The sequence below is a fragment of the Tasmannia lanceolata genome, unplaced genomic scaffold (assembly GCF_043159265.1).
Source record: "Tasmannia lanceolata isolate RefF3 unplaced genomic scaffold, GAP_Taslan_0.1 ptg000008l, whole genome shotgun sequence".
NCBI lineage: Eukaryota > Viridiplantae > Streptophyta > Magnoliopsida > Canellales > Winteraceae > Tasmannia > Tasmannia lanceolata.
Genome location: NW_027518685.1, coordinates 56,900,001 through 56,912,697, shown reverse-complemented (window position 1 = coordinate 56,912,697; position 12,697 = coordinate 56,900,001). Strand labels below are relative to the sequence as shown.

At 37.5% G+C, this 12,697-nt stretch overlaps 1 protein-coding gene across 1 annotated transcript in view; it reads right to left on the bottom strand.

The window, feature by feature from the left end:
- Window positions 1–12,697, bottom strand: part of LOC143885382 (LOW protein: PPR containing protein) — a 69,405-nt gene that overhangs the window by 22,501 nt on the left and 34,207 nt on the right. Inside the window, exon 4 of the transcript XR_013253259.1 lies at window positions 11,929–12,100. The gene's annotated coding sequence lies outside the window, so the exon portion shown is untranslated. The remainder of the gene's footprint in view (window positions 1–11,928; window positions 12,101–12,697) is intronic.

Genomic DNA, 12,697 nt, shown 5'->3' with positions numbered 1-12,697 from the left:
GCAAATTCCGCCTCCAAGCTTTTCCCCCAGCTCCAAAACGTCCACTGATCTTCTCGCCATTTCAAAATAAATTTTCAATTGCGGGTTTAAAAAAAGACGGGTGAAACACGAGGATTTGCCAGGTGAAACAAAATCAATGTTTTATATTAGCTCAATGTTAAACCTACTTTCCTGAAGGGCTTGTTAAATAAAAAGTTTCTCCAACACAACCTGAAAAGTATGTTCCGTTGAACCAACATCGCGCATATACAGAACATGATATGCATTTTGAAATAGTCAAGAGGGGGGGTGAATTGAATTTAACTCAATATTAGGCCTTTTGAAAATTACCTATGAACCCTAATTGGAATTTTTCTTCACTTAATTAGATATTTGGTTAGTGCAAATATAATTGAAAAAACAAAGTGAAAATGCCAAGCCAAACAATAATGGAAATGCAAGAGTGAGAAATGACACACCGATATATAGTGGTTCGGCCAACGGCCTACTCCACTCTACTCAAGGTCGCACTTGAGGGATTCCACTATTGGAGACCTCCACGATGCCCGGCTCCGAGGCGGTTACAATTCCAAGGGATATTAAACAAGGATGCCCTTACACCTTTACAAAGACTCTCCTTCTCCGCCGAGTTCTAAGCGGTTGCTCTCTAGGGAATTAAAAACGGAATACCCTAGCCACCTATACAAGATATGAAGGATTGATAGCTTGGCTTCTTCTTGAAAGCTTGATGCCCTTTGTAGTTCCTTGATTGCTCTTCAATAAGGATTTGCAAGTGATAGCTCTAAAATATCCAAACTCAATAGGTTCACAAGTGAAAGGCAAGTTTGGGAAAAACCAAAAATCTTAAGCTTGAAAGGGTTGCAAGTTTGCTTGAGTGCTTAAGAGGGTTTTTCAAAAATCAAGAGAGAGGAAATAATCCTCTAGATATTGTATAAATAGTCTCTCCTCAAAATATGACCGTTTGGGGGTGTAGATAACAAAAATCAAATTTTAAATCAAAACCCAACGGCTCTTTTTTGAGCTGTCGCAAGGTTCTCGGAGTTCCGAGAACCATTCTCGGAGTTCCGAGAATTCTCGGAGTTCCGAGAATTCTCGGAGTTCCGAGACAACGGCCAGAAAATGGAATTTTTCTACTGGACCATTTCTCGGAGTTCCGAGAAAATGTCCAGACGCTACTGGACCTTTTCTCGGAGTTCCGAGGGAACTCTCGGAGTTCCGAGCTCGGAGCTCCGAGAAAAAATCTCGGAGTTCCGAGAAGCCTAAAAATCCACATATTTTGAGATTTTATTTCTTGTTTGATTTTTGGCTTTTGGAACTCATCTCCTATGATTATTTTGAAAAGTTTATGAGGGTCCCAACATGTTGGTCCACCACATAAGCATTCACTAATCCATTTTAAGTTCTTAAGTGTTCTTTGAAAAACATTTTGAAAACACTTTGCCTTGACTTGGAAATCTAAAGAGAAAGGATGTACAATGATACCTATGTAGCTTTCAACTTCTCTTTAGTCTTGGTCTTCAATTGATCTTCCATCTTGTGTATGCTTGCTTGAGAGATGAGGTGAGCTTCACTTAGCTCCTTTGACTCTTGTATGGGATATCTCCAAGCATGACCATGTTGTGTGTTGGTTTCTTCAATGATCAATCCTATCTCAAACACAACACTTCAAAGCAAATTGATTAGTATTCAAAAACACAATCAATTATGTTTAGAATCATCAAAACAAGATAGGAGAGTAGACCATTGGGCTTATAATCTCCCCCTTTTTGATGATGACAAACAAAATTGATTATGAGGTGTGTGTGGAGTGACATAGTAGGCAATTGAATACTAGAACTCCCCCTCAATATATGCACACATATACATGATACAAGTTATAAGCATGAGGTGCATATAGTAAATTTGAATAGATAATCAATTTCAAACCTTCTCCCCCTTTTGTCATCGACAGAAAGGGTGTAAAAAAAAATTTAGGAGTAGATAACTCCCCCTAAATCAATGCTTATGGTATAAAAATATTTAACCAAGTAATGCACATATACCTGTTCATGATTGAGATGTTGACATATGTCAAGATGTTAGGTATTTTAATTAAAGTGAAGATACCTCTCCAACTTAGAAAAACTAAGAAGGCTAAGAATATCAATTGAGTGATTTTTAAGATTAAAAGTTTGACATCTCATTCATGCAGATACTACCAAACAAAGATTATATATATAAATACTATATAAATAAGCTGGTTAAAGGCACAAAGTATTTATTTGGCAATTTCTTTAATTTGATCCGCACTCCAAATGTTTAAGGCACTTCGGATATAACAAATTCTATCATCACTAAGGGGTTTTGTAAAGATATCCGCTAATTGATCTTCAGTGTTGATATATTTTAAGCAAATATCCCCTTTTTGTGAGTGATCTCTGATGAAGTGGTGCCTAATCTCAATGTGTTTTGTTCTTGAGTGTTGTATGGGGTTCTTTGTTAAGCATATAGCACTAGTATTGTCACATTGGATGAGAATATTTTCCATTTTGATTGCATAGTCCATCAATGTGCTTTTCATCCATAGGACTTGAGCACAGCAAGCTCCAGCTGCCACATATTCTGCTTCTGTTGTGGACAGAGCTACTGAATTTTGCTTCTTGCTAAACCATGAAACAAGTGATTTACCCAAGAATTGGCAAGTCCCACTAGTGCTTTTCCTATCTACTCTACATCGAACAAAGTCTGCATCTGAATATCCGATGAGAGTGAAGGAAGATGATCTTTCATACCACAGTCCTAGACTTTGGGTTCCTCTTAAGTACTTGAAGATCTTCTTAACTGCTGATAGGTGAGATTCTTTAGGATCCGATTGAAATCGAGCACAGAGACAGACAGTAAACATAATGTCTGGTCTGCTGGCTGTCAAATAGAGCAAACTACCTATCATACCCCTATACAGTTTCTGATCCACAGATTTGCCAAATTCATTTTTTTCTAGCTTAGCAGTAGTACTCATGGGAATTCTTGATGTCTTACTGCTATCCATGCCATACTTCTTTAATAACTCCTTTGTATATTTTTCTTGATTTAAAAATATTCCATTTTTGTATTGTTTAATTTGGAGTCCTAAGAAGTAGGTTAACTCTCCCATCATGCTCATTTCAAATTCATTTTTCATTAAGGTTGCAAATTCATCACACAATTTTTGATTAGTTGAGCCACAGATGGTATCATCCACATAGATTTGGACAAGGAGGATATCATGATTTTCTCTTTTGATAAATAAGGTTTTATCCACCTTTCCCATCTCGAAACCCTTTTCAACTAAGAAAGTGCAAAGCCTCTCATACCAAGCTGTAGGAGCTTGCTTTAATCCATATAAAGCTTTATCAAGCCTGAAGACATGATTTGGATGTTTGAAGTCTTCAAAACCTGGAGGTTGCTCAACATACACTTCCTCTTGGATATAGCCATTTAGGAAGGCACTTTTGACATCCATTTGATATAGTTTAAATCCTTTATGAGATGCATATGCCAAAAGTATCCTAATAGCCTCCATACGGGCAACAGGAGCAAATGTCTCATCATAATCTATCCCTTCCTCCTGATTGTACCCTTGGGCTACAAGCCTAGCTTTATTCCTAGTGATAATTCCATTTTCATCCAATTTATTTCTATACACCCATCTCGTGCCAATGACTGGATGATCACTAGGTCTAGGTACTAGCCTCCACACTTTGTTCCTTTCGAATTGACTTAGCTCTTCTTGCATGGCCATCAACCAATATTCATCCTTTTCAGCTTCCTTGATGGATTTTGGTTCTAATTCGGATAGGAACGCCAAATTGTTACTCACACTACGATAGTATGATCTAGTTCTTACTGGCAATGTGGCATCACCTAAAATTTGGGATTCAGGATGATCTACCAATGTTCTCCTATCCCTAGGCAATGAGTCATCATTTTCATTTTCTACTTCCTCACTAGGTAATGTATGACTTGTTGATGCATGAGGAGAAGCACTCAATTTTGGAAAAAGATGTTCAATGGGTTCATCCTCATCATGTGGCATTTCTTGTGATGTTGGCTCTCTTTCATCAAATGTCACATGCATGGATTCTTCTACTACTAGGGTTCTCCTATTAAATACTCTATATGCCTTGCTGTGAGAAGAATACCCTAAGAATATTCCATCATCCGATTTCCTATCAAATTTGTGTAGATTATCTTTGATGTTTAAAATAAAGCATTTACATCCAAACACTCTAAAATAGCTTATATTTGGTTTCAAGTTTTTCCAAAGCTCATAAGGTGTTTTCTTAGAAATTGGCCTTAGATATACCCTGTTTATGATATAGCAAGCGGTGCTAACCGCTTCCGCCCAAAAATATCTAGGGAGATCATTTTCATGCAACATAGTTCTAGCCATTTCTTGGAGAGTTCGATTCTTTCTTTCTACTACTCCATTTTGTTGAGGTGTTCTAGGTGTGGAAAAATTATGTTTTATGCCATGTTCATTACAATAAGTGTCAAAATGTACATTTTCAAATTCAGTTCCATGATCACTTCTAATGTGGGAGATGGCAATACCTTTTTCATTTTGAATTTGATTGCACAATGTAAGAAAGTTTTCATAAGTTTCATCTTTATGTCCTAGAAATATGACCCATGTGAATCGTGAGTAGTCATCAACAACTACAAACACGTACCTCTTTCCACCTAGGCTACTAGTCTTCATTGGTCCAAAAAGATCCATATGAAGTAGCTCCAAGGGGTAGGAAGTTGAAATCATATTTTTAGGTGCAAAAGAGCTTTTCAATTGTTTTCCTAATTGACAAGTTCTACAAATGTGATCCTTGATGAATTTGAACTTAGGCAATCCTCTAACACTTTCTTTTGAGGAGAGGGTCGAAATGAGATCCATTCCGGCATGACCCAACCTCCTATGCCATAGCCAAGAATCCTCACTAATGGCATTTAGACAAGTCACATTTTGGAGTCTAAGATCATCTAGTCCAATTGTATAAATGTTATTGTCTCTAGACCCTATGAATTTTACTTCTCCATTTATCTTATTTTTAACAATGCATTTATCGGGATTGAAGACAACTTCAAAACCATTATCACATAATTGACTAATGCTAATAAGATTATGGGACAAGCCATCAACAAATAGTACATCATGTATGGGAGAGGTAGAGTTACCTATGGTGCCTTCACCTTTGACTTTTCCTTTCTTATCATCTCCAAAGGTAACGTCTCCACCATCCTTGAGCGATAGGGACGCGAATTGAGTAAGGTCTCCGGTCATATGTCTAGAGCATCCACTATCAAGGTACCATGTGTTCTTCTTGTTATGGCTTTTAAGGCATACCTAAATATGAATAGGCAAGTGAGATCCCTTAGGTACCCAAATCTTCTTAATCTTGCTATGTTCATTTGTTTTCACATTAGAGTTCAACTTAATCTTATCTTGTTTAGCATGTAAGCAAGCAACCTTGTAATGACCTTCTAGACCACAATAAAAGCAAATTTTGGTACCGCTAGAAGAAACCTTTTCAAGTTTAGTTTTATAGTTGGATATTGTGGTGTTCCATTTATGTCCAAGTCCACTTTTGTCACTTGACATTCTTTGAAGATTTACAAGCCTATCCAATTTTAATGAACTATTTTCAAATTTTTCAAAAAGTTTCTTTAGTTCATCATACTCAAAAGATAATCTACCATTTTCATGCTTTAGATTGTTGTTTTCATTTGAGAGTTCTTGTCGGTTTTTATTTAAGATTTTGATAGAAGCATTTAACTCATGAATTTCTACTTTGTATTTTTCATTCTTATCATCTAAAAATTCATGATCCTTTTTTAACCAACCAAATTCTTTTGTCATGTTAGCAAGAGAATTTTCAAGTGATGCAATTTTATCAAATTGAATTTCAAGTTCATCATTTGCATTTTGTAGGGAATCAAGAACTTCTTTTAAAACAATAACATCATTTAAAGTGTTTACCTCATTGTTGTCGTTTGTTGAGGCCATGAAGCATACGTTCCTTGCTATCAAGCAATCTTCGCCATCATTTTGTTCGCCTTCGCTTTCAATTTCCTCATCCCATGTGGCGGTCATTCCTTTCTTGCCTTCTCTTCTCTTGAAGCGGTTGTTTGAAGTGGGTTCATTGTTGAGTGGACAATCCGGGCGAATGTGTCCAAGCTTCTTGCAACCGTAACATCGTGGTTGAGAAGATCCATCACCGAGTTCTTCTTTCTTCTTGAATGGAGGGTTTGTCCTTCTATTTCTCATCCCTCCCATGTTCCTTTGCAAGAATTTGATCCTTCTTGTTAGGAGGGCAACTTCATCTTCCATGTCTTCTTTTGCATCTTCATTTTCACCTACATTACAAGCAAAAGCAATTCCTTTTCCTTTTTCGATTTTAGTTTCGATTTCGGGTGCTTTTGTTTTGAAAATCATTTCATGGGTGATCAAGGACCCTATTAGTTCATCTAGGTTCAATGTGTTCATGTCCTTGGCTTCGGTGATTGCGGAGGTTTTGGATTCCCAAGACAAAGGTAAGGATCTAAGGATTTTAGTCACTAAATCTCTATTGGAAAATTGTTTTCCAAGACCCCTTAATCCATTTACAAGATTGGTGAATCTAGTGTACATATCGGCAATTGTTTCATCGGGTGTCATTTGAAAGAGTTCGTATTGCCGAAAAAGATGGTTCATTTTAGATTCTTTTACTTGATTGGTTCCCTCATGGGTGACTTCTAAAGTGTCCCAAATTTCCTTAGCCGAATTTAAATTTGATACTCTATTGAATTCTCCGGGAGATAGAGCACAAATAAGAGAATTCATGGCTTTGGCATTATAATTCGAAGCTTGTTGTTCGGCTTCGGTCCAATCATTTAAATTTCTTGTGGGTAAGATGTATTCATTATTAATTGCTCTCCACATTTGATAATCTTGGGTTAAAAAGATTTTCATTTTGGTTTTCCAAAAACCATAGTTTGTTCCATCAAAATAGGGTGGCCTAGTGTTTGAATAACCTTCATGGTGTTGAGGGTAGTTTGCCATTTTAGAATCTTTACTCTAGACCGGTTAGGGTTTTCTAAAAATTAGAGACGAGGCTTTGATACCAATTGAAATAGTCAAGAGGGGGGGTGAATTGAATTTAACTCAATATTAGGCCTTTTGAAAATTACCTATGAACCCTAATTGGAATTTTTCTTCACTTAATTAGATATTTGGTTAGTGCAAATATAATTGAAAAAACAAAGTGAAAATGCCAAGCCAAACAATAATGGAAATGCAAGAGTGAGAAATGACACACCGATATATAGTGGTTCGGCCAACGGCCTACTCCACTCTACTCAAGGTCGCACTTGAGGGATTCCACTATTGGAGACCTCCACGATGCCCGGCTCCGAGGCGGTTACAATTCCAAGGGATATTAAACAAGGATGCCCTTACACCTTTACAAAGACTCTCCTCCGCCGAGTTCTAAGCGGTTGCTCTCTAGGGAATTAAAAACGGAATACCCTAGCCACCTATACAAGATATGAAGGATTGATAGCTTGGCTTCTTCTTGAAAGCTTGATGCCCTTTGTAGTTCCTTGATTGCTCTTCAATAAGGATTTGCAAGTGATAGCTCTAAAATATCCAAACTCAATAGGTTCACAAGTGAAAGGCAAGTTTGGGAAAAACCAAAAATCTTAAGCTTGAAAGGGTTGCAAGTTTGCTTGAGTGCTTAAGAGGGTTTTTCAAAAATCAAGAGAGAGGAAATAATCCTCTAGATATTGTATAAATAGTCTCTCCTCAAAATATGACCGTTTGGGGGTGTAGATAACAAAAATCAAATTTTAAATCAAAACCCAACGGCTCTTTTTTGAGCTGTCGCAAGGTTCTCGGAGTTCCGAGAACCATTCTCGGAGTTCCGAGAATTCTCGGAGTTCCGAGAATTCTCGGAGTTCCGAGAAATATTCTCGGAGTTCCGAGACAACGGCCAGAAAATGGAATTTTTCTACTGGACCATTTCTCGGAGTTCCGAGAAAATGTCCAGACGCTACTGGACCTTTTCTCGGAGTTCCGAGGGAACTCTCGGAGTTCCGAGAAGCCTAAAAATCCACATATTTTGAGATTTTATTTCTTGTTTGATTTTTGGCTTTTGGAACTCATCTCCTATGATTATTTTGGAATGTTTATGAGGGTCCCAACATGTTGGTCCACCACATAAGCATTCACTAATCCATTTTAAGTTCTTAAGTGTTCTTTGAAAAACATTTTGAAAACACTTTGCCTTGACTTGGAAATCTAAAGAGAAAGGATGTACAATGATACCTATGTAGCTTTCAACTTCTCTTTAGTCTTGGTCTTCAATTGATCTTCCATCTTGTGTATGCTTGCTTGAGAGATGAGGTGAGCTTCACTTAGCTCCTTTGACTCTTGTATGGGATATCTCCAAGCATGACCATGTTGTGTGTTGGTTTCTTCAATGATCAATCCTATCTCAAACACAACACTTCAAAGCAAATTGATTAGTATTCAAAAACACAATCAATTATGTTTAGAATCATCAAAACAAGATAGGAGAGTAGACCCTTGGGCTTACACATTTGTACTAGTAAAATGCTCACTGCAAAAGTACACGTAGATGACTAAGGGCACATTTGGCTGCAAGGAATTTGTTTTCATGATAAATCGGGCATCTACAAGTGTGAAGTCCCTGAAAATCAGGAAACCAAATCCTGGAAAAGGCTATCTCCGTGATGAGAAGTTGCTAAAAATCCGGAAAATGTTGATCCAGTTTTGAGCAGAGATTTTTGGTTCCGATTTTTATCAACTTCTCATCATGGAAACAGCCGTTTCCGGCATCTTGTTTCCTGATTTTCAGGGTCCTCACACTTGAAGATGCCCGATTTAACATGAAAACAAATTCCTGGCAGCCAAATGTGCCCTAAATGCGTATTAGTACAACCATATATTAATTTTTTTTAATAAAGATAACAATTTCATTAAAAAAGAAAGGATTACAAGTGCACTTCAAGCAGTAAAGATTGCCCCATATAAAGTGAGGTGCTAGCTGCCCCTGATTTGGCAAGACCATCAACCAACACTTTTAGGAATGAGAGAAAAAGAGAAATCACCATATCTTTAGCTAGTCTTCATAGGCCATCCCATATCCCTTTGGCCCACAAAATAGTATTAGAGGAATCACTTTCTACTACCAAACTACCCTCCATCTCAACTCAACTCAACTCAACAAAGCCTTTGTGCCAAACTAGTTGGGGTCGGCTAAATGAATCCTTTAGAAAAATTTCAGGAAGAAGGTGAAAGGAATCTACCCGGCTCTAATCCCGGCTCTAGTTGGGTTCTTCTACGTGGATCATTTTCTTCCATTATATCCTATCCAAGGTCATGTTCTCTATCCAAGGTCATGTTCTCTGTCATGTTCCTAGCTATCTAAATCTTTCCTCATTGTTTCTACCCAAGTTGTTTTCGGACTGCCCCTACCTCTTTTTACTCCATCAACTTGGCACGAGTCGCTTCTTCTCACTGAAGCATCCAAAGGCGTACGTTGGATATGTCCAAACCATCTTAAGCGGTGCTCTCTCATCTTCTCCTCAATTGGTGCCACCCCCACCTTTTTACGAATGTCTTCATTTTTAATTCTATTTAACCTTGTGTGGCAGCACATCCATCTAAGCATTCGCATCTCCGCTACACTCATCTTATGCACATGTTGCTTCTTGATGGCCCAACATTCTAAGCCGTACAGCAAGGCTGGCCTCACAGCTGTCTTATAAAACTTTCCCTTCAACTTGTTAGGGATTTGAACTCCTGAGGCAAGCTTCCACTTCAACCAACCTGCTCTTATTCTATGGTTAACATCCTCTTCAATCTCTCCTTCCACATGTAGAATTGAACCAAGATAGAGAGAAAGATATCCCTCTTAGGTACCTCCTGTCCAGTCATATTTACTACATCCTCATTCTGCATCCTTACATTACTAAAGTTGCACTCCATATACTCAGTCTTAGTCCTACTCAGTCTAAAACCTTTGGATTCCATAGTAGTTCTCCATAACTCTAACTGAGCATTTACTCCTACTTTGGTTTCGTCGATTAATACTATGACATCTACAAAGAACATACACTAGGGCACCTCATCCTAGATACCCTCTGTAAGCTCATCAATAACTAGCGTAAAAAGGTAAGGGGCTTAGAGCTGATCCTTGGTTCAGTCCTATTGTAATTGGAAACTCACTAGACGTGCCATCCGTGGTTCTGACACTAGTTATTGCTCCATCATACATATCCTTAATCACATCAACATATTTAGTAGGCACATTTTTTCCTTTCAATGATCCACCACATAACACTCCTAGGAACCCTATCATACGCTTTCTCCAAATGAATGAAAACCATATGAAGGTCCTTTTTACTTTCTCTAAATCTCTCCATTAACCGCCTAATCAAGAAGATAGCTTCCATAGTCGATCATTCGGGCATGAAGCCAAACTGATTCTCTGACACCTTAGTCTCTTTTCTTAGTCTATGTTCAATTACCCTCTACCAAAGCTTCATGGTGTGACTCATTAACTTACTTCCCCGGTAATTGGTGCAACTCTAGATATCCCCTTTACTCTTATAAATAGGTACTAATGTACTCTTTCTTCACTCAGCAGGCATCTTCTTAGTCTTCAAAATATTGTTAAATAATCTAGTTAACCAAACCAAACCCGCATCACCCAAGCATCTCCAAGTCTCAATAGGAATATCGTCAGGCCCCCTAGCCTTACCTAATTTCATATTTTTCATGGCTACTCTTACCTCTGATGTTCGGATTCTACGAACAAACCTTCGGTTTGTATCAGTTCTCCCAAATTCGCTACGGGTTCTCCATTGAACAACTTATCGAAGTAACTTCTCCACCTCTCTTTAACCCCGTTTTCTTTTACTGACAATCTTTGATCCTCGTCTTTGATGCATTTTATATGATTCAAGTCCCTGCTCTTCCTTTCTCTCATCTTAGCAAGCTTGTAGACATCTTTTTCAACCTCTTTCGTCCCTAATCTGTGGTATAAATCCCCATATGTCTTACCTCTAGCTTTCCTTACTGCCTTCTTAGCTTCTTTTCAAGCCAATTTATAATTCTCAATGTTCTCTTCATTTCTACACTTATGCAAACATTTATATCACTTTCTTTTAGAACTAATCGCCTTTTGGACCTCCTCGTTCCACCACCACATGTCTTTGGACAGCGGCCCACTTCCTCTAGATTCTCCAAGTACCTCTCTAGCCACTTTCCTGGTATAACTAGACATCTCATTCCACATAATATTAGTCCCTTCGTCAAGACTCCAAGGTCCTCTTTAAGCAATCTAGCTAATGAAAATAGTTGTACAACCATATACTAGTAATGTTTGAGCAAAATAATTTCAAATTTTCATAGAAAGTGAGTCTTAGATTTAGGACATATACATTATTTTCTTGTGTTAGAACTTTGAACTTACATGCCTAGAATATTCACTCCATAAGAAAACTTTGCAATTGATATTCTTGATAAACAGGTAATAAAGAAATCTATCCTCCGTAAGAACGAACTTATGTCCATGAAATGTTGAATATGGATGGTATTGAAAAGGTAAATGCAAGACAAAAGCTTGCCTGGAAGACTTGAGTATCTTTCTAACACTAGATACATATATCATGAGTTGAGTTCACATCGAACAATATCACCAAAATCTAGTTAATGCATTGAGCAAAAAGAGGGTACAATAATTTTGAGATATAGACAATTCTGGAGTATGTCACTATTCCAACATCGCGGCAGAATTATTATTTTTTTCATCTAATGTTTGGACACATTACAAGGCATGTCATCACTTTACCAATGCCATAATATATATCCCCAAAGAAGCAAATGACATCTTTGTATGAAGAAGAATATACCATCAAAGAAGCAAAGCACATCTTTGTATATTGCTGCTGCAGCTTCTACAGTGTGCCAATCAATTCAGCCACGAACGGTTTCAATATAGTTCAAGCAGGATCAAGTGATAACAGCTATAATTCACCATGCTAACATTGCAATCATGATGATGGTGACCATTGCCTTAGCACACTGAAACATATTCAAACAAAATTGTCAGGATTTGGTGGAGAAAAATAAAGTTAGGTTAAATCAACAGCCAACCAAGAGAAAATTTCAAAAAAGCAGTTTGAAGAGCATCTTATACTTCCATCGCAAATTCACTTGATTTTGCTCAATTTCTGCATCAAGGAGATGTAGTGAGGTAATACAGTGATAATTCGTTTAAATGCACGACATTTTACCTTGTTTGAGAGTACCTTGTAGAACAAGCATCGCTTACATATTTCAAATAGGATTTAAGTGATAGTGTTTCTCTAGTTTAAACTTTGCTTGGTTTGTTTGCTAAGTAAACATAGTCTTTGCATATAGACAAACTTGTTATAACTTTGGTTAATAGAACACTCTTCATTTACCCATGATATAAATTATTTTCTTCACCTAGTTTCTATCGGATGAAATGTTATAATACCATAAAGTGTCATTTTTGTAGAAGTATTTGCATTTTACCAGACCCGAATTGCAATATAGCAAAAGCATTAAGGGAGATGGAGCCTCTCGCCCTTTCCCATTCCTCTCTTTTTATAACCAAAAAAAAGAGAGAAAAACCTACCCATGGGAACTAATGCC